General features: G+C 50.2%; 1 protein-coding gene across 1 annotated transcript in view; it reads left to right on the top strand.

Moving 5' to 3' along the window:
* The window catches only part of LOC146396394 (uncharacterized), a 291,217-nt gene that overhangs the window by 185,550 nt on the left and 82,878 nt on the right, over positions 1 to 22,789 (top strand). Inside the window, exon 23 of the mRNA XM_084994478.1 lies at positions 1,773 to 1,893. The gene's annotated coding sequence lies outside the window, so the exon portion shown is untranslated. The remainder of the gene's footprint in view (positions 1 to 1,772; positions 1,894 to 22,789) is intronic.

Raw genomic sequence — 22,789 nt, 5'->3', positions numbered from 1 at the left:
AATGTGGGATCCAAGCTGCGTCTGGGAACTAGAGCACAGCTCAGGGCAACCCCTGATCCTTATTCTACTGAAGGAGGCTGGGATGGAGTGTGCATCCTCACAGATCCTAGGGGGGTTTATGTCTGCTGAGCCATGATGGGAATTGCTGGATTTTGTAGGTGTGGAAACATCGACTGCCCGTGAAGTGGGTGTGCCCTTTGGCACAGTGCCATCTTTTTATCCACCAATGTCCAATCTCCACGTGTCCAAACCAACTCGCATCAACGTCCTCCCCAGCAAGCCCTGCTTAAAAGCTGGTGCATTTCCTGTCTGCATCCCATACCTTTGCTCTTGAGAATCGAGGCTCGTCCTTGCCTATGGTGCTGTCTGCATGGGAATCAACGTAGCATCCCTGACACAGCCAAATGGAAACACACCTGAGGAAACGTTCAGATTGGGAGTTAAGGTCAGCTTATCACGATGCAAATGATAGGAATGCGTATGTCCGTCTTGTGTGGTGAGAGGCGAGGTCTCGGGAACATCATCAAGGGAGGTGAGGGGTGAAAACCTCCTAGGACTGCAAGCAAATCTCTTGGGAGGCAAGAGTCCCTGTGTGCAGTAGCAGAACTACAATTCCTCCTGCTGTTAGGGTGTTGGGCAAGGAAGGAGAGGTTGAAAGGATTGTTGCAGATTGAGAAGAAGGAGTTGTGTGGGTGCTTCCGAAGCTTCTTGCCCCTTGCAAAGGAACATGGACTCCAAAGAGGGTGAGAAGCTGAGGCGAGAGTATCTCCTGCAATGCCATGGTGAGCTTTGTAGGAAGAAACTCTGGATGGGGCACTGCAGAACTGAGCACCATGGGAATAGGGCTCTCTATTGGAGCTTTTATACTGAAGAAACATTTCAAGGGTTTTCAAACAAGACCTTCATATGAGAAGATTGCTGAGGCACCCATTGTACCCAGGCATTCAGGAAGGCCAGGCTTCCTTGTTTCTCCCTCCCCTTCTTCAGCCACTCCTGCAATTTGTTACAAGGTTCTCACGCATAGCTCAGGTGTAGTATTTGTGGGGGTTTCTTGTTTGGTTGGTTTTGAATTGTTCTTCCCCCAAGACAATGGTTTTGCTACTGTACAGCATGGTGACCCAGGTACACACACATGTACACATTCTAGTCTCTCCCATGAGCATGCTCCCTCACAAGTTCCCAGTGCTGCACAGCAGGATCTCATTGCTAATCTACACCAAAGCCAATCCTTTGCATCCCTTCACCCCAAGCTCCCAATCCACCCCACTCCCTCCCCAGATGTTGTATTGGCATGAGTCTTCTCAGGGACACTGATACAAAAGTTGCATTTTGGAAACGAGGTGCTCCCAATTCTTCCATGATTTTTGACAAACTTTGGACTTCTGAGGGCCGCATCCATTGCATCGGGAGATTCCCAGGCTAGGGGTCCAATCAGAGCTGTGGCCCCTGGCCTATGCCAGTGCCACAGCAATGCCAGATCCCAGCCGTGATAGGAACCTACACCGCAGCTCACATCAACACCCGAACCTTAACCCACCGGGCGAGGCCAGGGGTGGAACCCGCAACTTCATGGTTCCTAGTCAGATTCGTTTCTGATGCACCATGACACGAACGCCTTCTGTTGTTCATTATTTTATACTACCTCAGAACCCTACATCCCGACATCGGAGAGGCAGAGGTTGTCAAATCAGCTGCACTGTAATGAGGGAAACCAGTCATGGAAGTGGGTGTCTCAACGTCTTTTGGACCATGAGCTCTGATTGTTCCTGCAGAGAGCTTCGGGGCAGGCACTGGCGGCTGAGGAGAAACATCTCTGGAGATGGATCACTAGCATCAGGAGACAGTGAACCTTCCACTCCCACATGGAAATTGAAAGGCACCGAGAGATCCCAGGTTTGTGTCTTGTGGACGTTTCAAGTCTGTGCCCTTGGGAGCTCTGGGTGTCATCAGATAGATGTAAGGGTCTTGAGAGGTATCCTGTGGAGGAAGAAATGCTCTGATGTTGCCACGGACCAGAAAAGGGATCTGAGGGTTCAAGTTTCTTTGGCGAGCATTCCCAAGTCAGGTGGGCATGTTGAATCTGCTGCTACTTCTTTGTGGGTGGATGGCCACCTGAACTTCCATGATGTCGTGCCAGACGTAGGGAGGGAGAGGAATAGTGTTCCCAAAGTACCTGCTGTCTTGTGACTGGCCAAGAGGGTCAAGTTTAGCTCACCAGCATAACCAGGACAACCAGAACCATACAAAGGAGACACACCTGTGCACCAACCTTTATTGAACAAGCTCCATGTATTAAAGAAAGACATGAAGAACAAACATGCGTGGAGAATCGAGGCATTTGGAAATTCTCTAGGCACGGTGACAGGAGCACCATCTCTGAAGAGAGGTTCCCAGATCTCCAATTGCGTGCTAGAATGGTTCTTTAAGGGATCCATCCAAATTGCTAGGGGAAAGACCCTTCTCTTTGTAGACAAGCAAATCCCAACCCAAAGAGTCCACACAGCCTAAGGTACTGTGGCCCAAAGGGCATGAATGTCCTTGGCCCACTTTGAGGATTCTGTGCTTAGGCTGGATCTCTGCAAACTCTTGTATGGGGATCCTATCTAAATGCATGGGTTTCACCGATGCAGTATGACCGTGGGGGCTCATCTCCCAAGAGATAGGGTTTAAGAAGAGATGGCCACAGAAGCTCCCAGGGAGAAGACAGGAAGACAACCCCAGAGAGCTTTGCAGCGAATGCAAATCCTCCATGACATTCCTGTCTTGTAGGGAGTTCCTGGGCCAGCTCTTCTGATGCTTCCTTCCCTCCCTCCTCTTCCCACCTGTCCCCTGCTGACTGAGCTGTTGTGCACAGAGACTACCATCCTCCAACCGCTCCTAGTGTCTGTTGAGGAGGGTCCGCTTGGGTAGTCAGTAGCGCACGTGGGAGCAAAGAGGGTGGTTTCCCAAGGGGTGGCCTGCCTGAGGGTGGGACCCGTCATGGTGGCCTTTAGCGTTCATTCCATGACAGCCCTGCTAAGGAATATGGGGACTCTTCAGCCATTGGGTGTGACCGCTCTGTGCTCTTGTGCACGCTGCAGACTCCTTGTGCCCTCCTCCATGTGGGTTCATGCCCGCATGGAGCTCAGGTCCGGAGCAGTGTTTCCACCACAGCTTTTAGCAGCACTGTGGATCAGGCTGCTGGGAGACTTGAGGGACTGTGGGGCCTATGGAGGCAGGGGACTAAAGTGTGTGAGTGATTAAAATGGGTGGCATTCCAGTGTGCCCGCCGTTCCAAAGCGTAGGAAAGATCGAAGGAAGAATTTCCAATTTGAAAACCCTCATGGGGTTCACAAGAAGTAGCTCAGGGCACGGGAAAAGGAGTGAAGATGTACCATCCAGGCTGCTAGTTTCACTGGTGTCTTCCTTTTTCACATACCAATGTCGGTCAGCACTTCTGTTCAAATAGCATGCTTGGGTCTCTGTTGGGGGCAGCCTTGCTGAATGTAGTGCTGACCACCTAGTTGGAGTCGGATGCAAATCGTGATGGATTTTCAAGCCTATGGGAGATTGGTACAAGTCTACCTGGTGGTCGGGAATCTGGTAATGCGTCAAATGTGAGGGTTGGTTGAGTTTTGTCTATGGATATGTGTGTAAGGGGAGATCATGCCTGTGTTTGGGGGAGCGTTTGTCTTTGGAGGGTGCTGAGATGTAACCGATGCATAGTCCTGGAGCTGGCGTTTAGGTGTTTGTAAGTTGGTGTTCAGGGGCCTATTTTTCATGGATGTTTTCCGCCATGAAGTTGGGGATTGTGTGTCTCCTGGTGGACTTGGTAGGATTATCTGCCTAGGCCTCAGGGCAATGTTAGGGAAGTCCAGGGGCCGATCTGTGTATTTGTACCTTTGGGGCCTGTAGTGAAACTTCGTGGTTGGGACTTGACCCCAGCCAAAATTGAGAGTGGGACTGGAATCTACCTTGCCCTCAGCTTGGCACCTCAAGCCAGGATCCCAGGTTCAGAGAGGATTCGAGCGCACAGACTTCTTCTTTTTGGTGGCATCTGCCCCATATGGAGTTTCCCCGTCCACGCACGGAATGCCACAGCAGCAATCGGGACCACTGCAGTGAACACTCAGAATCCTTAGCCTTCCATGCCACAAACGAACGCCTCGACCTGCTCAAACCCACTGTCTTTGCACTGTCAGACCCCTCACCAGGTGTCAGGATTTGATGAAGCTCTGGTTCTTCTGCTTCGTGGCAGGAAGAATTTGGCATGAAGCAAAGCCCCAGGTAAAGTGTGAGTTTCGGAGCATAAGACCCTGGGGGGAGATATGCGTAAGCTGTCCAGGGAGCAGAGCAGCCCCAAGAACCAAGAGAGCTACATTTCTAGAATGCAAGGCCCAGTGGGGAGGGGAGAAGACTGCCTTCTTCCTCATTGGAGGGTGGATATCAAGGCTTCCATCTCCAGCTCCTCCTTGTGCCCTATATGGATGGTGTGCCCTGGGCTGTCACAGTGCTTGTTCAAATCGGTGTGTATTGCCAGGAGTTTGGTCGTATATCAACTGGGGTAATTCATCTCAGGTTTCCATCTCCTGTCCTCTTTTACCTAGGCGTGTCCCCTCTCCCCTGTGTTTCTGTCTGGGTGAGGTGCAGAAATGCTCTTTGTCCAGAACTCTTCTCTCTTGACCTCATGCAGCAGGACTCGATCTCCACATCTGTTGTCTTGTGCTTGAACTCTTGGGGGTTGGGTCTTGAGCGTGTCTGGCACTTCGATGCATCTGGTCTTCCTTCAAGTCGGGTAAGTCATGGCTGGGTTCCTTTTCTTGAGTGATCATCAGCTTTAGACCATTTCGAAGACCCCTTTAAAGCTTGTCTTTAACCCATCCCCCATGGGCGGTTTCTGCTCTTTAAGGATCCTCCTCTGCCCTTCCCTTTAGGATGAATATTTGTGTGTTCATGGCCTGTCATATGGCTCTTTGCTTTTTTGTGTGTAGCACATGTTCCAGAGCCGTGCATGTGTCTTTTGATGTGTAGAGGGTGAGTCGGCCTATCTTCTGGGACTGGTGAATGCTAAATAGGTCGGCGTGCCGTATTGGTATGCTTCTGGATTCTGCACGCTCGAAGAGTGCAGGCCCTTGGATGGAGCCTTGGGGAGTGTGGGTTTATGGATATGCCGAGAGTGTGTTATATGCGTGTTTGGAAGAAAGCACGTAGGGTGCTAGGTTTGTAATTGTGTCGTGTACTGAGTAATTGCGGGTCTGCTTGGGTCTTTTGGAGAGTTGTGTGTAGAATGCGTTTGAGTGTGTATTCCAGGGGCATGGGCATTTGGAGGCATATTCGCTGGGGCTATGCCCTTGTAGTTTTCAGGAGGGACATGATAGGCTTATATTGTGGGGACGTGGGGAAGTGTGTGTCTGCTGAAGAGATGAGGTTCTGTGTTTCTACAGGGTCGTGGGAGACGTGCATTTCTTGGTGTGAGAAATATGTGCTGTGGTTATGTGTTACGAGTTTGCAGATGGATGAGCTGGGTCCTAGGATCATTGGATATGTGGAAGTCATTTCCTATGTGGTTTGCTGGTGATAGGTCCATGTGTCGTTCCTGTGTCTACTCGTTTGTGTGTCTATCACCAGGTGCATGAATGACCAGGTTGTGTTCCTATGGTATGGAGGTGTTGGGAGCGTGCCACGTTGCTTCTTGGCAGAATGCCGAGGTGTTTCTACAGGTCCTAGGTACGAAGAGATGGTGTGTCCACATTGAGGGTGAGGGCTGAAATACATATGCAGTTGACCCCCACACAGGTGCAGTGTCCTGGCAGGGCGGTTGTCTTCTGCAGAGGTGGCACCATGTGTAGTGTTTGGGGCATCTGTATGTTCAAGGGTTGGGAATATTTGTCTGTGTGTGTCCATAGGTGTTTGAGACGTGTACATGTGTATTAGTACGTGTAGGCGGATTGTGGCTGTGTGTGTATTTGAGGTCCTGGGGCTTCTGTAGTATGTATTTGGAGGGATGTCAGAGGTAGGTGTGTGTGTTTGGAAACAAAGAAATCTCATAGGCGATGTGTGTGTGTTCTGGAATCCTGGCCTAGAAGTCCTGTAGGGCTGTGGCCTTGCCTATGGGCTGTGCGTGAGGCGACTGTTAGGAGCTGGTGGTAGTGAGCCTGTATACGAGGTAGTCATTGTGTACCACTGGTCGGTGTTTGTGTTCAGGCCCCTGTTGGGTATGTGCATGTGAAGACCTCAGGTGGTATAGTTTTGTTTGTGGGGAAGTGGGTGGAGTGGGGGGTGGCCGTTTCTTGTCTTTTCAGGGCAGACCCATGGCATTTGGAAATGCCCTGGCTATGGTGGAATTGGCGCTGCAGCTGCAGCTGCCAGCCACAGCCACAGCAAGGCCAGTTCCGAGCTGCATCTGTGACCTGCTCCATATCTGAAGGCAATCCTGGATCCAGGGATTGCACCTGCCTTCTCTCCTATACGGGTCAGGTTCATTCCAATGTAGCCACGACGGGAATGCCTGCTGGAAGTTTTTTCCTCGCAACGTCATTTTCAGTTCTTGGCATCAGCCCAGTCATCTTTTCTAGGTCATCGGAGTTTAGTCTTGGCAGATTGTACTTTCTAGGAAGGTGTCCATTTCGTCTAGGAAGTCTGTTTTCTTGGCATAGAGTTGCTTTTAGTAGTCTCTTCTGATCCTCTGTATTCTGGGATGTCCATTGGAAGCTGGCGTGCATTTTGATGGTTATTGATTTGAGTCCACTCTTTTTTCCCTGATGAGTCTGGCTAAGGGTTTATCCATATGGTGGATGTATTCAAAGAAGCCGTTGTAGCTGCATTGATCTTTCCGATGGTTTTCTTCGCTGCTCTTTCCTTTCTGCTCTGATCATTAGGATGTCTTTCCTTGTGTTTGTCTTTCTCTGGTTGCTTTGGGCGTAAGGCCAGGTTGTTTGTTGGTGGTTTTCCTTGTTGGCTGAGGTAGGCTTGTATTGCTGGAAAGGTCCCTCTTCGATCTGCCTTTGGTGCATCCCATAGGCTTTGGATTCTTATGTCTTTGGTGTCACTTGCTTCTTGGGATCTTCAAATTTCCTCTTTGGTTTCTCCAGCACTCCCTTGGTTGTTGAGTAGCATGTTGTCGAGTTTCCGTGCGTTGGTGTTTGTTGCCATTGTTTTCTTGGTGGTTGATTTCGAGCCTCATAGCGTTGGGTTCCTACAAGCTTTGGGATAGGATTTCAATTTCCTTCCATGTACAGTGGCTTGCTTGGTGACGCAGCATGTGATCTGTCCTAGGGAATGTCCGGTGTGCCCTTGAGAGGAGTGTGTATCCTGCTTCATTGGGATGGAAAGCGCTGTACATATGGAGGAAGTGCCCTGGGGTCCAATGCATTATTGAAGGCCTGGGTTCCCTTGTTGATTTTATGTCTCGAGGACCCGTGCGTTGATGGGAGTCGGGTGTGAAGGCCCCCTGCTCTGACTGTGTTAGTGTCCATTTCTCCGTTTACGGTTGTAGCAGTTGCCTTCTACATTGCGGGGATCCTGTATTGGGTGCATATATGTTTCCAATTCCCATCTCCTCTCCTTGGATTGATCCTTGACCGTTACGTAATGACCTTCTTTGTGTCTTATTAATATGCTTTATTTGAAGGTCTCTTTTGTGTGATGGGGGTGTTTCTACTCCGTCTCTCTTTTAATTCCCACGCACGAGGAATATTTTCTTGCATCCTGTCACTTTCAATTTGTATATGTCCCTCAAACTGAAGGGGGTCTCTTGAAGACAGCAGGTCTACCTATTTGTCTATCCCTCTACCTATCTGGATGGAGATCTAGATGGAGATCGAGATGGAGAACGAAACGGAGCTCTCCATGTAGACACAGAGAGAAGGAGATGCGTCTTCTTTTTGTATGCATGCAGCCAGTGGATGTCTTTCGGTTGGGGCATTTTGTGCATTTCCATTGAAGGTGCTTCTTGATCTGTATGTTCTTATGGCCATGTTATTAGCTGTGTCAGATTGGGTTTTGTTGGTCTTTTCCCGTCCTCCCTTGTTCTCTGCTCTTGTGGTTTGATGACTGCCTCTAGTGGGGTGTTTGTTGGGTGTTTTTTGATTGTTCTTTCCCCGAGACAATTTTTTCCACTGTCCAGCATTGTGACCCAGTTCCCCATACGTGTATAATTCGTCTTTGTGCCATTATCATGCTCCATAATAAGTGAGTCGACCTCGTTCTCAGTGCTACACAGCAGGATCTCCTTGCTAATCCCTTCCAAAAGCAGTCGTTTGCATCCAATAACCCCAAGCTCCCCATCCATCCGACTCCCTCCCCTCGCTCTAGGCAGGCACAAGTCTATTCTCCAAGTCCATGAGTTCCTTTAGGTGGAAAGGTTCCTTTGGGCTGTATATGAGACTCCTCATATGAGTGATGTCGTATGGTAGTCGTCCTTCTCTTTCGGACTTCCTTCACTCAGGATGAGAGGGTCTCGTTCCATCCATGTTGCTGCAGATGGCATTAGGGTGCTCTGTTTTATGGCGCAGGAGTATTCCATTGTGTGTATATACCGCGTCCTCTTTGGCTCTTAATTGTTATTTCCCCGATACAATCTTGTTTTCTACTGTACAACGTGGTGACCCAGTTACACATACATGTAGGCATTCTATGTTCTCACATTATCATGCTCCGTCAAACGTGACTAGACATTGTACCCAGCGCTACACAGCAGGATCTCATTGCTAATCCATTCCCAAGGCAATAGTGGGCAGGCATTAACCCCAAGCTCCCCATCCACCCCACTCCCTCCCCCTCCCCTCCCCCTTGGCCACCAAAAGTCTATTCTGCAAGTCCATGAGTTGCTTTTCTGTGGAAAGGTTCATTTGTGCCGTATATTTGATTCCAGATATAAGTGTGTGGTATCCTCTTCTTGAATGGATCCCTTAACCGTGAACTAGTGTCCTTCTTTGCCTTTCTCGATGGCCTTCGTTTTAAAGGTGATTTTGTTGGATATGAGCAGCGCTACTCCTGATCTCCTGTCTTGTCCATTGGCATGAAATATCTTTTCGCACCCCCTCCCTTTCAATCTATACGTGTCCTTTGCCCTCGGGTGAGCTTGTCTAGGCAGCAGATTGAAGGTTTTTGCTTTGGTACCCACTGGCACTCTGTGCCTTTTGATGGGAGCATTCGGTCCCGGAACAATTCAGGTGGTCATTGATAGATGTTTCTTGATTGCCATTTGAAGCCTTGTTTTCCCGTTGAGTCTATGTTTCTCTTTTCTTCTTTCTTTTCCTTTGGGTGGATGGGTTCCGTTGATTCTCTGCTGGAGTCCTTTCCTTTTCCGATTTTTGAATGTAGTGTTGGCTTTTGGTTTGTGGTTGCCCTGTTATGTTATTATGTTAACCCCTTCGATTGTCTGCTCACTTTAGCCTGACTGTTACATAGGACCAAACGCGTCATTGAAACAAGAAAAAGGTTCTACATTTTCTTCCATTCCTCACCCTCATTGTATGATTTGATGTAGTTTATTTCATTTTATGTTTTTGACATCTTCATGGTTAGATGTGTATGCTGGCTTCTCTAAGTCACTGCTTTCCAATGGCTTTTTTCTTTTTTCTTTTTTTGAATTGGAGAAGCCTTAGAGTATTTCTTTCAGAATGGGTTTTGTATTGCAGTACTCTTTCAGGGTTGGTTTGTTGGAGAAATTCTTGATTTCCCCTTCGATTTGAAATGATAGTCTTGCTGGATAGGGTATTTGGAGGAGGCAGATTATTTGTTCTTTCTTTCAGTGTTTTCAATGCGTCTCGCCACCCCCTTCTGGCCTGGAGTGTTTCTGTAGAGCAAACTGCTGATAACCTTATTGGGGTTCCCTCATCATGAATGCCTTGCTTTTCTCTTGCTGCCTTTAGCCTCCTCCCTTTCTGTTTACCTTTGGCCATATTGATCAGAATAGGTCTTGCAGCGTGCCTGTTTGGGTTCAACTTGTTTGGGGCTCTCTGTCCTTCCCGTATCTTGCTATCACTCTCCTGTAGTTGTTGCTTTAAAACCTCGATTGCAGGACTCCCTGTTGTGGTCCCTGGAGAATGGCAATGGCCCCTGCCCCTCTCCCCCAGCCACAAGGACCAGACCCTCCCTTTGGCTGATGACATGAGGAGATTTCCCACCAGATGGCCCAGCCCTGAGCGCACTAACTCTAGGAAGTCCCAGCCACTCTGTTTCTAAGCCCCACTGACCCCCTGAGCAAGACCGGCTGCCTCCACCAGGCCTGGGTATGGGCATCTTCTGAAAAGCCTCAACCAAGACCTTGAGAGAACACCAGATGTCTAAAGGAATGAGAAAGGAAGAGGGTCCCGGTTAGGGGTGTGCTGGTGCAGCCCAGGGCCTTGCCAGAGCTGAGGTCTGCAGGGGCTTGAGCTGGCCAGGCTCCACTCCCACACCAGCTCTCTTGGGCCCTGTTGGTACATATGTTCCTTCTCGGCCTTGGACAGTGACTTCTCCTGGACCTCCAGGGGTTCTCCAGGCACAGAGGCCCGTCTGCTGATAGATTGAAACCTGCGATTGTCCTGAGGGACAGTCAGGAACTTCCTCCATCAGGACGCCCATGCCTGCCTGCATGGCTTCCACAGGCTCATCAGCCATGGGATGCCAGGGTTTGGAACTTCCCAGAAGTACAACTGAGTGACCGTGCATGGCAGAGACTCAGCTCTGACCTAGCTCTGTTGCTTGCAGCCTAAGTCCCCTGTCCTCCGGAGGGTGGTCCCAGGGGGGTGCCCTAATCTGTGACCTCCCATTTTCAGGGTGTCTCGTGGGGATGGCCCGCTGGGGCTTAGACGGCTGACACGCCCCCTACCCCAGCATCTTCACCAATATCACCTGCTTCTCCCATGGGACCGATGAGATCCAGAAGCACATGCCTCTCCCTGAGCCCACAGTCCCTCCTCTTCACACCCAGGTGCCATCGCAGTCTCTGTAGGCTGCTGGCTCTCCTGGGCCTGGCACAGGCTTTGTGCCCCCAGAGACTGGCCCCTGCTGCTGTTCATGCTCGAGGTCCTGCAGCAGGCCTGGTGCAGACCCCCCGAGCTCCTGTGCTCCTGTCTCTGCCTCAGACTCCAGTCTCCATTTGGCAAAGAGCCACCCCTCCCCCACCAGCTCCATCAGCTTTCCAGGGCCCCATCTTGGCCTTCCTGTGCAATAGTGGCCACCCCACAAACCAAGCCTGCAATCTCCAATAACCAAAGGAAAGTCTCCTCCCGCTGCTGCCTTGGGGCCCTACGGCCCCTCCTGTCATCCATCCTTCCTTCTTCTGTTGGGGTCCTCCATCTGACTCCCTGGACAAGGGGAGAGGACATGAGAGGGAGAGTGTCCCAGGAGGAAGGTAGGAGTGGGGATGCTGGTGGAGCCCAGCTGGGGACAGAGAGGGGGTCTTCCCTTGAGACTCCTTCCTGCCCTGGGAGTGCCCAGGCCTTCAGAGGGAATCGGTCAGCTCCAGCTGCCATCACCAATCCCATGGGCAATGGGGCTTAAATAACAAGAATGTATCAACTCACCGTTTCGGAGCCCAGCCTTCTGAGATCCCGGTATATACAAGCTGGGTCGGCCCTGAGGCCTCTCTCCTTGGATTCCAGATGCCCATCTCCGGCCTGCGCCCTCCCATCAGCTCGCTCTGTGGGACTCAGGGTCTAAATTTGCCCTTTCTATAGGGGCACCCATCATATTGTATTAGGGGCCACCTTAGTGACCTGATTTCAGCTCTTTCTGTACAAACTCTGCTGCAGGGCTTGCGGTGGTGTTGCCCTGGAACTGAACCCGAGAAGGAACCAGGAGTGTTCAGGTTCGATCCCTGGCCTCGCTCAGGAAGGGAAGGATCCAATGTGGCCATGAGCTGTGGTGTAGGTCTCAGACCCGGCTTGGATGTGGCATTGCGGTGGCTGTGGTGTAGGCCAGCTGCCAAAGCTCCGATCGATCGATGGATCGTTCGGATGCCAAGCCTGGGAACTTCCATATGCCGCCCCAGCAGCCCCATCCAAACAAACAAACGTAGGCAATGGAAGGAAAAAGAAAAGACTGCTCCAATAAGGTCATGTTCTGAGGTCCTGGGGGAGAAGCCTTCCACATATGAACTTCGGGTAATAGAGTTGTAGCCCCTTTTGGCAGGTGTCTCCAGTGCCAGGGATGAAGGGTCTTTTGGAAAGTAAAGAATATCAGTTCTGGGGTTGGGATGAAGGAGGATCGACTCCCCAAAGTGAGGGAGGGACGTTTCCAGAGTGCAGGGCACTCGAGCCGGATCAGAGCCCATGACCCAAGGCCATGAGGCAGGGGGTTCCAGCCCGTGGCATATAAGGCTCTTGAAGGAACGGAGTCTAGGCAACTGAGAGGGAAGCTGAGAGAGGAGCTCCAGCCACAGAGTGTGAGATGAGGTCCAGGCCTCACAGCACTCTGCTCCTACATTGGATTCCCAGCACCCTCTTTCAGCACGCCCATGGCCCCGCTCTCCATAGACTGAAGGGGAACATCTCACTGCCCACCTTTCTGGACCCACCCCCACATGAACACCTGCCTTCGGTCCAAGGGCCCCAGCCAGCCTGGCCCAAGGGGTCCACACCTCCGGCACTTGGAGCCTGATGTCTCCTTATTGGCTTAGCTGGCTCAGGCCAACCCGAGGGAGTTCCTGGAAGCAGCGTTGTTGCAATCCTTCCTGCCTTCTGCCTGACCCAGTGTTCTCATGTAGCCAGCAGGATCCCGGGAAGCCTCACAGTGGACCCAGCCTTCAGGACTCACAGTGCTGTGGTGGGTGACCCATCTCTTCCTAACATTTGCCCATTTTCTGGTGGAATAGGTCCCGCTGTTATGGTCGTGTCTTGGCAGTGCCTTATTCCCTCGAGACACCAGATTTGGGTCAGATGTGTGGTTGGCAGGTAGTTTCTCCAAACCTGTAGCTTCTTTTCACCTAGGAAAATGTTTCCATTTGATGAGGTCCGTTTTCTGTCTGGGGTAGGGTTTTGGCTGTCATGGGGGAGAACGCTTATCTTTTCATTGTTGCTGATGTTGTTGTTGCCTATTCCAGTGGTATTGATGTAGTTATCTTCCGTTTGATTGAAAGGACAGTGAGGTAGCATGTTGTGCTATTTCCTGCTGTGTCGCAAAGTGAGTTGGTCATACATACACACACACCCCTTCTCCCTCAGATTCTATGCCCATATCGACTATCGCTAACTGTTGGCTCGAGTTCCCTGGGATCTTCCACAGGTTCCTGTTGGCCGGTCATTCCATGTACTCCGTGTGCAGAAGCCAGTCCCAAACCCCCAGTCCTTCCTGCCCCGGACTTGGCTCCTTTGGGACCCATCCGGTTTTCCAAGGCTGGGAGTCTGTTTCTGTTCCGTGCACACGTTCATTTGTGTCCTCTCTTTTGGTTCCACTTAGAAGTGGTATCATACGATGTTTGTCTTTCCCTGTCTACCTTCACTTAGTATGATAATTTCCAGGTCCATCCTTGCTGCTGCAGCATTCATGATTCCATTCTCTTGTATGATTGTGTGATGTCCCCCCGTACATATGAACCTCATCCTCTTTATCCATGCCTCGGCCGATGGACATTTAGCTTGCTCCCTTGTCTTGGCTATTGGAAATGGTGCTTCAGTGGACATTGGGGTGCATGTATGTTTTGAAGGGCCTTTCTCCCCTTTTGATGAAGTCCAACTTTCTGTTCTTTCCTTCCGTTTTGGGATAATGTTTTTCTTGTCATGTGGAAGACCCCGTTGCCAAGCCCAAGGACCCAGAGGTTTGCTCCAATTGTTTTTTCTTAGGTGTGGTAAACGTTGCATCGTTTGTATTTATACACAATTTACATTTGCACTGAATGTTCCATGATGAGTTCATTTTCGTATCGGATAAAAACCCTATCCCTATTCCATTCAACTGCCCTTTAGCTTCCGTATTAGAACATCCCAGGTTGGTGTATTGCTATGGATCTATTTCTGCATTCTCTCTCTGTACACTGAACTCTGTCTGCCTCTTTCCCTCCAGCAATGCCAAGCTGCCTTCCATAGATCGTTCTCATAAGCCGAATAACCTCCCACTTTAGTGTGCTTTCTCGAAATTATGTTTGATGTTCTGGCTCCTTTATCTTTTCTTTATCCATTTTAGAAGAATTTCATCCATGTGGGCCAAAAAAAAAAATAAAAAAAAAAAACCTTCTTTTGGAATTTGGCCGTATTCTGTGTTGAGTCTTCCCATCCATGAGTATAATAGGTGTCCGCATTGTTGTAGGCCTTGTTTCGCTTTATCATACAGATGCTCTATCCCAAATATGTATCCCTGGATTTCCCATTGTGGCTCAGTTTGTGATGAACCTGAAAGAGTGTCCAGGAGGATGTGGGTTCAATCCCTAACCTGGCTCAGTGGGATGAGGGTCCCATGGTGCCACCAGCAGCAGTGTGGCTTGGACCTGGTGTTGGTTGGGCTTTGCTGTAGGCTGGTAGCTGTAGCTCCAGGTTGACCCCCTTGCCTGGGACCTTCCGTATGCCGTGGGTGCAGCCATAGAATGACCGATGGAACCAAATGCTTCAAGGTTTTGGCAAATCTTGTGTATTGCATGGTGTTTTTCGTTTTGGTGCCATGTTCTTTTGTGGGATTTACACACATGATGAAGGTGTTTGTGTCGACCTTGTATACTGAGGCTTTGATAAAGTGACCTCCATCTCTTCCGTGTGTCTTGGAGATTCGGTGGGCCTTCCCGTGGAGGTAGCCATGCTATCCATGAGCATGGAGAATTATGTTTGTGCCTGTCTCATCTGTAGGTCTTTCTTTGTTTTTCCTGCCATGCTGCCCTGGCTCGTAGCTACAGTACTAAGTAGAAAAGGAGAAATGAGAAAGAACTTTCTGACCTGTTTTGGATGGAGGAGGAAGACGTTCATTCTTTCACCATCACGCAGGAGGCTTGGTGTAGCTTTTTGTCGAGATGTTCTTTACGGGGTTCAAGGAGTGTCCTTCTCTTCTAGACTTCTGAGCGTTTCTTACATGAATGGGCCTGGGACATGTTCTGCAAGCGCCATGGTGACCATGTAGGTTTTCCTCAGTAATGTCTTCATGCAGCCTCTAAAGTTGATGGTTGTGCATAGTAAGCCAAGCTAGTGTTCCTTGGCTAGAGTCCCTCTGAACATAGGGTATTGTCGTGAGCTTCTTTGTTCCTGTGTTTTTTGTATTTTGTGATTTGTATTTTCTTGATGCCTTGTGTGAAAACGTAGGTTGTTGATGGGCAACCTGGCATCTTTTGTATTCTGTAAGCATTTCGTGCCAATTGCTTCCCTCTTAACACCAGTTTGTCTGAATCCTACTACCTGTTAGGTACTGTAAGTTCCTTGCCTACCGTTCTATATATTTTCCCAGTTCTCCTGGAGAGGCCTCTTTGAGCATGGAGTCGTTCGAAGGGTGCATCTCCATGTCCACATATCTGGAGGCTTCCTTTCTTCTCATTCTCGTTGTTCTGCAATGGACAGCATATGCTTTGAACCCAGTGGAGTGAAATGCAGTAGCTCTTTGTTTCCTTATCATAGAGGTTCTCCAAACATCCCAGGCAGGAACGGCTCCAATATGACTGTGACAGAGGAGTGCTCTGCCTATTTCCCTTACACTGTAACCATAAGGGGATTACCTGAACATGGAAATGCCAGGCTTCCGAAGATGTGTCTGACAGGGCCAGTTCACAGCCACCCCTGCCCATTGTTGTCTGGATCAGCTTACAAGTAGAGAGAGAGCCAGGGTCCAGGAAGGGGCCCAGATGCAGCGCTCTGCTGCTTTCTATGGCATGAAGAGAAGCCGTGGTCCCATGTGGGCATTGGCTACCACCAGAAGGCTGACATGCAGGAGCCGGGTACAGTCCCTGGCTGGGGGATCAGCACTCCCAGTGGGCAAAGCTCCAGCCTCTCTCCTACTGGCCAGGGCAGGTCTGAGCTGTGGGTGCAGCCACCAGTCTCTGAAGGCCGATGACAGAGGCACCAGGAGGCACTCCCCAGCTGTGTCAGCCACAGTCCCTGGCTGTTGGCAGGGACCGTGATGTCCCAAGGAAGAAGGCCCACCTCCCAGCTGCAGGTAGGTGGTCTTGAGCAAGTCAGAACTGCCCTTTCTCGTCTTCAACAAGCAACATTTTCATCCCTCCCTGTTGCTTCCTCCCAACCCGTGTGGTTGCCAGTCTTTCTTTGTCAAACCTCTTCCAAAGCACTTCGTGAAGAGAAGGGCATCCTTACCCCGACTGACTAAGAAGCACCTCTTGAAAATAAGCAAGTTTCCCCTCACCCAAGACTCTTAGCTCCTTCCAAGGACCATCCTTGCTCTCTCCTGCATGCTGCTGAGTAGCAAAATGTTGGGGATCCAGAACTCCTCCAACGACTGGTATGCTAGCACTAGCTTCTGTGACAACAGGAAGCTCCTCCCCCCCAGGCAGAGGTGGTCAGGAGACCGTAGGTGATGGCTCTGTGCTCTGGGCCCCCTTTCAAGCCCTTTGCATCCCTGCCATCTGAGGAAGGAAGGCAGTGCATGGCAAATCGCCCTGGTTACAGATGCGTCAATTGGCCTGTCTGGCAAGAGGTCACCTGTGAGCCAGAGGGCCCGAATCCCCTCTGGAACACACTGCTGCGTCCCCACCACCCAAACAGGCCCTTCCAATAAGGCACGATGGCCTGGCCGTTGGAATGGCTGGACACTGAAGGTATGCTGTCTGTGACTGGGACACAGGAGACTCGGTGCCTTGGTCTTGGAGACACATGGCATTGGAAAGGCAGAACCCAGGCCAGGGGCCCCACCTCCTAAGTCAAATGGGTTTCTTCAGCCAATGCTTTGACTCCCCCTTGAGGGGTTTGGAGATGAGCCTTTCCCTGGTATCAGAGGGTCAGCTTCCCCTTGGTGTCTGTCATAGACAAAGAGTGTCCAGCCACTGTCTCTGTCTCACACAAGCAGCACCAATCCAGCCCCTGAAATTGGGAAGCTCCTTCACCCACCCTGGGCATGGCGGCCATTTCTGTGATGCAGTGAATGTGCCATCCTTTAATCCACTGTTTCCTTGTTGGATGGAGGGATGCCTGGATAGATGGAGTCTCTGATTGGCATTGGAGGGCCCCACCTGCAGCATAGGGAAGTTCCCCGACTCAGGGTCGAATCAGAGCTGGCATTGCTGTTCTACACTACAGCCACAGCAATGCCAGATCCAAGCCACATCCGTAGCCCACACCACAGCTCAAGGCAATGCTGGATTCCTTAACCCACTGCACAAGGCCAGGGATCAAACCCACGTACTCATGGATAGCAGTCAGATTCTTCATCTTCTGAGCCATAATGGGATCTCCCTAAAATACGATTTGGTGATGGTCTGTACATCTTTCCTTTCTGCAAATTCTATTGCATTCTTTTCTTTTCCATTTTGAGTCGGCTGCATTGGGGCCTGTGGGCTGTTCCAGGCCAGGGGTCGAGTCCAAGCTGCACCTGCTGGCCTATGGCACAGCCACAGCAATACAGGATCTGAGGCATGTCTCATACCTACACCACAGCTGACGGCAATGCCAGAACCTTAGCCCAGTAAGCCATGCCATGTCTCATCCCCGCGTCCCCATGGATCCTAATCCGTGTCCTTAGAGCCGAGCCACACGAACTCCTGCTCTTTCATGTTTTAATGGATTGAAAAGCATGAGTAAATGGCTCACTTTAAGTGTGCCTGCACTTGGCATTAATCCTAGATTTTTGGCGTTTGGGGCATTTTGCTTTTTCTTTTTTTTGTTTGCTTGTTTTTTATTTTGTAAGTTTTGGCTGCCCCTGTGGCACACAGACGTTCCCAGGGACAACCCAAGATCCTTAACCCTCCTCACCCCAATCGAAAAATTATCCCTGGGAGGAGGACAAGATGGCGGAGGAGTAGGGGGACACGCTCGCCCTCTCCCACAAACACAACAAAAAAAGCACATCTACAGAAGAAATGACTCGCACAGAACAACAACCAATCGCTGGCAGAGGAACCTAAACTCCAATAACGGCAAGAAGTTCGTGACATTATTGGGCAGAACGGGAGAAAAGAGGAGAGTGAGAGAAGGTGAATCCGAGCGGGACGGGCGCTCCCGAAAGGGAACTGCGGAGGAGAAAGGGATCCCGCACCCTGGAAAGTCTCCTACCGGGGGAAAGATCAAACGAACCGGAGGAATCTCCAGATGCAGAGAAGAGTGTAGCAGTAAGTCGGAGTACGGAAAAACGATCAAGAACCCAACGGACCATCTGAACTACGGGCACAGTCACCAAAAATTGAGACGCCTGGGTGGGGGCTGGGCACCGAATCCTCGGCTCCAGAGGTTAGTCCCCGGGAAAGGGCCGGGGGACGCCTGGGTGGGGGCTGGGCACCGAGACCTCAGCTCTGAAGGTTGGTCCCCGAGAGGGGGCCGGGGGACGCCTGGGTTGGGGCTGGGCACCGAGACCTCGCCTCCGAAGGTTAGTCCCCAAGAAAGGGCCGGGGGGCGCCGCCTGGGTGGGGGCTGGGCACCGAGACCTCGGCTCCAGAGATTAGTCCCCGGGCTAGGGGGGCGGGGAAGAGCGGAAACTGCTTGGGAGGTCTCTAAACCATTTGACGGGGCAGAGACTGCCTGAGAGACTAGAAAACAAAGCTGTCGCAGAGGAAGGGAGCAATACTCTAGGGGCGGGGAAGTGGAAAGCCGCCTCAGAGGGAACCTGGGAGAAGAGCCTGGTCTGCGCCCGTGCTGGGGAGGGGAGAGAAGAAGGGGTGGGTCCCCATAGAATACCCCCCACGCCACAGCAAGCTTACAGGCCCGCTAGCTAGCAGAAAGCTGTGCTTCCCAGTGCATTCCCTCCCCCCACCCCCGCCACCCCCTACGCTCTCGCCGAACCTGGGGCTGCCTGCCATCCAGGAGGGCTGGCCTCAACAATTGCCTGAAGCCTACCACCGCAGGGGCTCTCCCTGCACAGGCCTGCTTGCCCTTTGGAGGGGCTACACTTCCACAGAGCAGCACCAAACACCACCAGCCCCCTAGAAAAGGCCTGCAGCCCAGAAAAGCTAGAACAAGCCTAGCCAGGCCGTGAATAGATCGACCTAATTCTCCGACGGTTTTTCTGAGACGGGCTCCCCCGGGGAGGAGCCTCTTGAGTCTCCAAGGGCCTTGCTACACGCCCAAGACCCCAGGGGGTGCTAAGACCTAGGGGACCAGCTGCATAGGACTGCCAGCTCCAGGCAGGACCCCCTGCAGCCCAGAAAAACTGCAACAAGCCTGGCCGAATTGGGAAAAGATCTCAGACGGTCTTTCTGAGTCGGGCTGTCCTGGGGAGGAGCCTCTTGAGTCTCCAAGGGCCCTGCTACCCGCCCAAGACCCCAAGGGGTGCTGAGACCTAGTGGACCAGCTGCATAGGACTGCCAGCTCCAGGCAGGACCCCCTGCAGCCCAGAAAAGCTGCAACAAGCCTGGCGGAATCGGGAAAAGATCTCAGACGGTCTTTCTGAGTCGGGCTGTCCTGGGGAGGAGCCTCTTGAGCCTCCAAGGGCCCTGCTACCCGCCCAAGACCCCAGGGGGTGCTGAGACCTATTGGACCAGCTGCATAGGACTGCCAGCTCCAGGCAGGACCCCCTGCAGCCCAGAAAAGCTGCAACAAGCCTGGCCGAATCGGGAAAAGATCTCAAACGGTCTTTCTGAATCGGGCTGCCCTGGGGAGGAGCCTCTTGAGTCTCCAAGGGCCCTGCTACCCACCCAAGACCCCAAGGGGTGCTGAGACCTAGTGGACCAGCTGCATAGGACTGCCAGCTCCAGGCAGGACCCCCTGCAGCCCAGAAAAGCTGCAACAAGCCTGGCGGAATCGGGAAAAGATCTCAGACGGTCTTTCTGAGTCGGGCTGTCCTGGGGAGGAGCCTCTTGAGCCTCCAAGGGCCCTGCTACCCGCCCAAGACCCCAGGGGGTGCTGAGACCTATTGGACCAGCTGCATAGGACTGCCAGCTCCAGGCAGGACCCCCTGCAGCCCAGAAAAGCTGCAACAAGCCTGGCCGAATCGGGAAAAGATCTCAAACGGTCTTTCTGAATCGGGCTGCCCTGGGGAGGAGCCTCTTGAGTCTCCAAGGGCCCTGCTACCCGCCCAAGACCCCAAGGGGTGCTGAGACCTAGTGGACCAGCTGCATAGGACTGCCAGCTCCAGGCAGGACCCCCTGCAGCCCAGAAAAGCTGCAACAAGCCTGGCCGAATTGGGAAAAGATCTCAGACGGTCTTTCTGAGTCGGGCTGTTCTGGGGAGGAGCCTCTTGAGTCTCCAAAGGCCCTGCTACTCGCCCAAGACCCCAAGGGGTGCTGAGACCTAGTGGACCAGCTGCATAGGACTGCCAGCTCCAGGCAGGACCCCCTGCAGCCCAGAAAAGCTGCAACAAGCCTGGCGGAATCGGGAAAAGATCTCAGACGGTCTTTCTGAATCGGGCTGCCCTGGGGAGGAACCTCTTGAGTCTCCAAGGGCCCTGCTACCCGCCCAAGACCCCAGGGGGTGCTGAGAACCAAGTGAAATCTGCTACCATCGTGGGGTGGACCTCCCAGTCCTGTCTGCCCTCAGGAAGTCCTCCTTTGCTTCAAAGAAACACTGTTAGTCCCATCAACACTCCAGAAAAGCCACACTGCCTCAAAAAAAAGATTGACCAACAACGACAGCCCTCAGGAAATATTCCACGGCAGTGACAAGGCAAACACTACCCGATAACGGAGAGTACAACTCCCTCAGGAGAAAGAAGACAACAAGCAAGATGAAGAAGCTGAGAAACCACCCCCAGTCAAACCAACAGGAGAACTCACCTAAAACAGTCAACAATGAAACTGATCTCTGCAGTCTGACAGACCTGGAGTTCAAAAGAGAAATAGTGAAAATACTGAAGGAATTAAGAGAAGATATGAACAGCAATGCAGATACCCTCAGAAAGGAGCTAGAAAATATAAGGAGGAGCCAAGAAAAACTAGAACATTCATTTGCAGAGATGCAAACTGAACTAGGGGCAGTAAAAACCAGAATGAATAATGCAGAAGAACGAATCAGTGATATGGAAGATAGAATAATGGAAATCACTCAATCTGGTCAACAGACAGAAAACCGAATCAAAAAACTGGAAAGCAATATAAGAGACCTATGGGATAATATAAAACGAGCCAATCTACGCATAATAGGAATTCCAGAAGGAGTAGAAAAAGATAAGGGAATGGAAAATATATTTGAAGAAATTATCGCTGGAAACTTCCCAAATCTAAAGGATACTGGATTCAAGATACAAGAAGCACAGAGGGCCCCAAACAAACTGAACCCAAACAGACCCACACCAAGACACATCATAATAAAAATGGCAAAAGTTAGTGATAAAGAGAGGATCCTAAAGGCAGCAAGAGAAAAACAGAATGTTACCTACAAGGGAACCCCCATAAGAATATCAGCTGATTTCTCTACAGAAACACTACAGGCCAGGAGGGAATGGCAAGAGATATTTAAAGTGCTCAAAGGAAAAAATATGCAACCTAGAATACTTTATCCAGCAAGAATATCATTTAAAATAGAAGGGGAAATAAAAATTTTTCCCAACAAACAAAAACTTAAAGAATACAGCAACACAAAACCCAGGTTAAAGGAAATATTGAAAGGGCTTCTCTAAACCAAAAGAAAGGAAGGAAAGGGAAGAAAAAAGAAAAGAAAAAAAAAAAAAAGAAGAAGAAGAAGAGGAAGAACTAGGACAGAGGAAGATACAATCAGAGAGCAGTCATTCAAATAAGCCAGCATACAGATTTAATCATGAACATGCTTCAAACAAAATAAAATTAAAAAGAAAAAAATAAAAGAGTCATCAAAACCATAAAATGTGGGCAAGGGATGTTAGGAGGTAAATAATCCTTTTTGTTTGTATGTATGTCTCTCTTCTTAATTTTAATATAATAATGAAGTGTTTGAACTTACAGGACCATCAGGCTAAAACACACAATTATGGGAAGGGGTTAGCATACTTAAAAAACAGGGCAACCACAAGCCAAAACCAAATATTGCATTTGCAAAAAATGAAAAAAAAATACACTCAAGCAGATAATAACAGGAGACCATCCAACCAAAAAAAAAAAAAAAAAAAAAAAAAAAAAGAAAGGAAGAATGGAGAACCATAGAATCAACTGGAACACGAGTTTCAAATGGCAATAAATAATCATCTATCAATTATCACCTTAAATGTCAATGGACTGAATGCCCCAATCAAAAGACACAGAATGGCTGAGTGGATAAAACGGCAAAAACCTTCAATATGCTGCCTACAAGAAACTCACCTTAGGACAAAAGATACATATAGATTGAAAGTGAAAGGCTGGGGAAAAGTATTTCATGCCAATAGACATGACAGAAAAGCAGGAGTTGCAACGCTCATATCAGACAAAATAGACTTTAAAACAAAAGACATAAAGAAAGACAAAGAAGGACACTATTTAATGATTAAGGGATCCATCCAAGGAGAGGATGTTACTATCGTCAACATATATGCCCCAAACATAGGAGCACCCAGATACATACAACAAATATTAACAGACATAAAGGGAGATATTGATGAGAATACAATCATAGTAGGAGACCTAAATACCCCCCTCACATCAATGGACAGATCCTCTAGACAGAAAACCAATAAAGCAACAGAGATCCTAAAGGAAACAATAGAAAAGTTAGACTTAATTGATATCTTCAGGACACTACATCCAAAAAAATCAGAATACACATTCTTCTCAAATGCTCATGGAACATTCTCAAGAATCGACCACATATTGGGACATAAAGCGAATCTCAATAAATTTAGGAGCATAGAAATTATCTCAAGTATC

Source organism: Sus scrofa, chromosome 14, assembly GCF_054392235.1.
Source record: "Sus scrofa isolate SSC_HxYL_T2T_F1_AM1 chromosome 14, Sscrofa_HxYL_maternal_Yorkshire_Landrace_v2.0, whole genome shotgun sequence".
NCBI lineage: Eukaryota > Metazoa > Chordata > Mammalia > Artiodactyla > Suidae > Sus > Sus scrofa.
The sequence above is the reverse complement of the archived record's forward strand: the minus strand, read 5'-3'. Positions and strand labels throughout refer to the sequence as shown.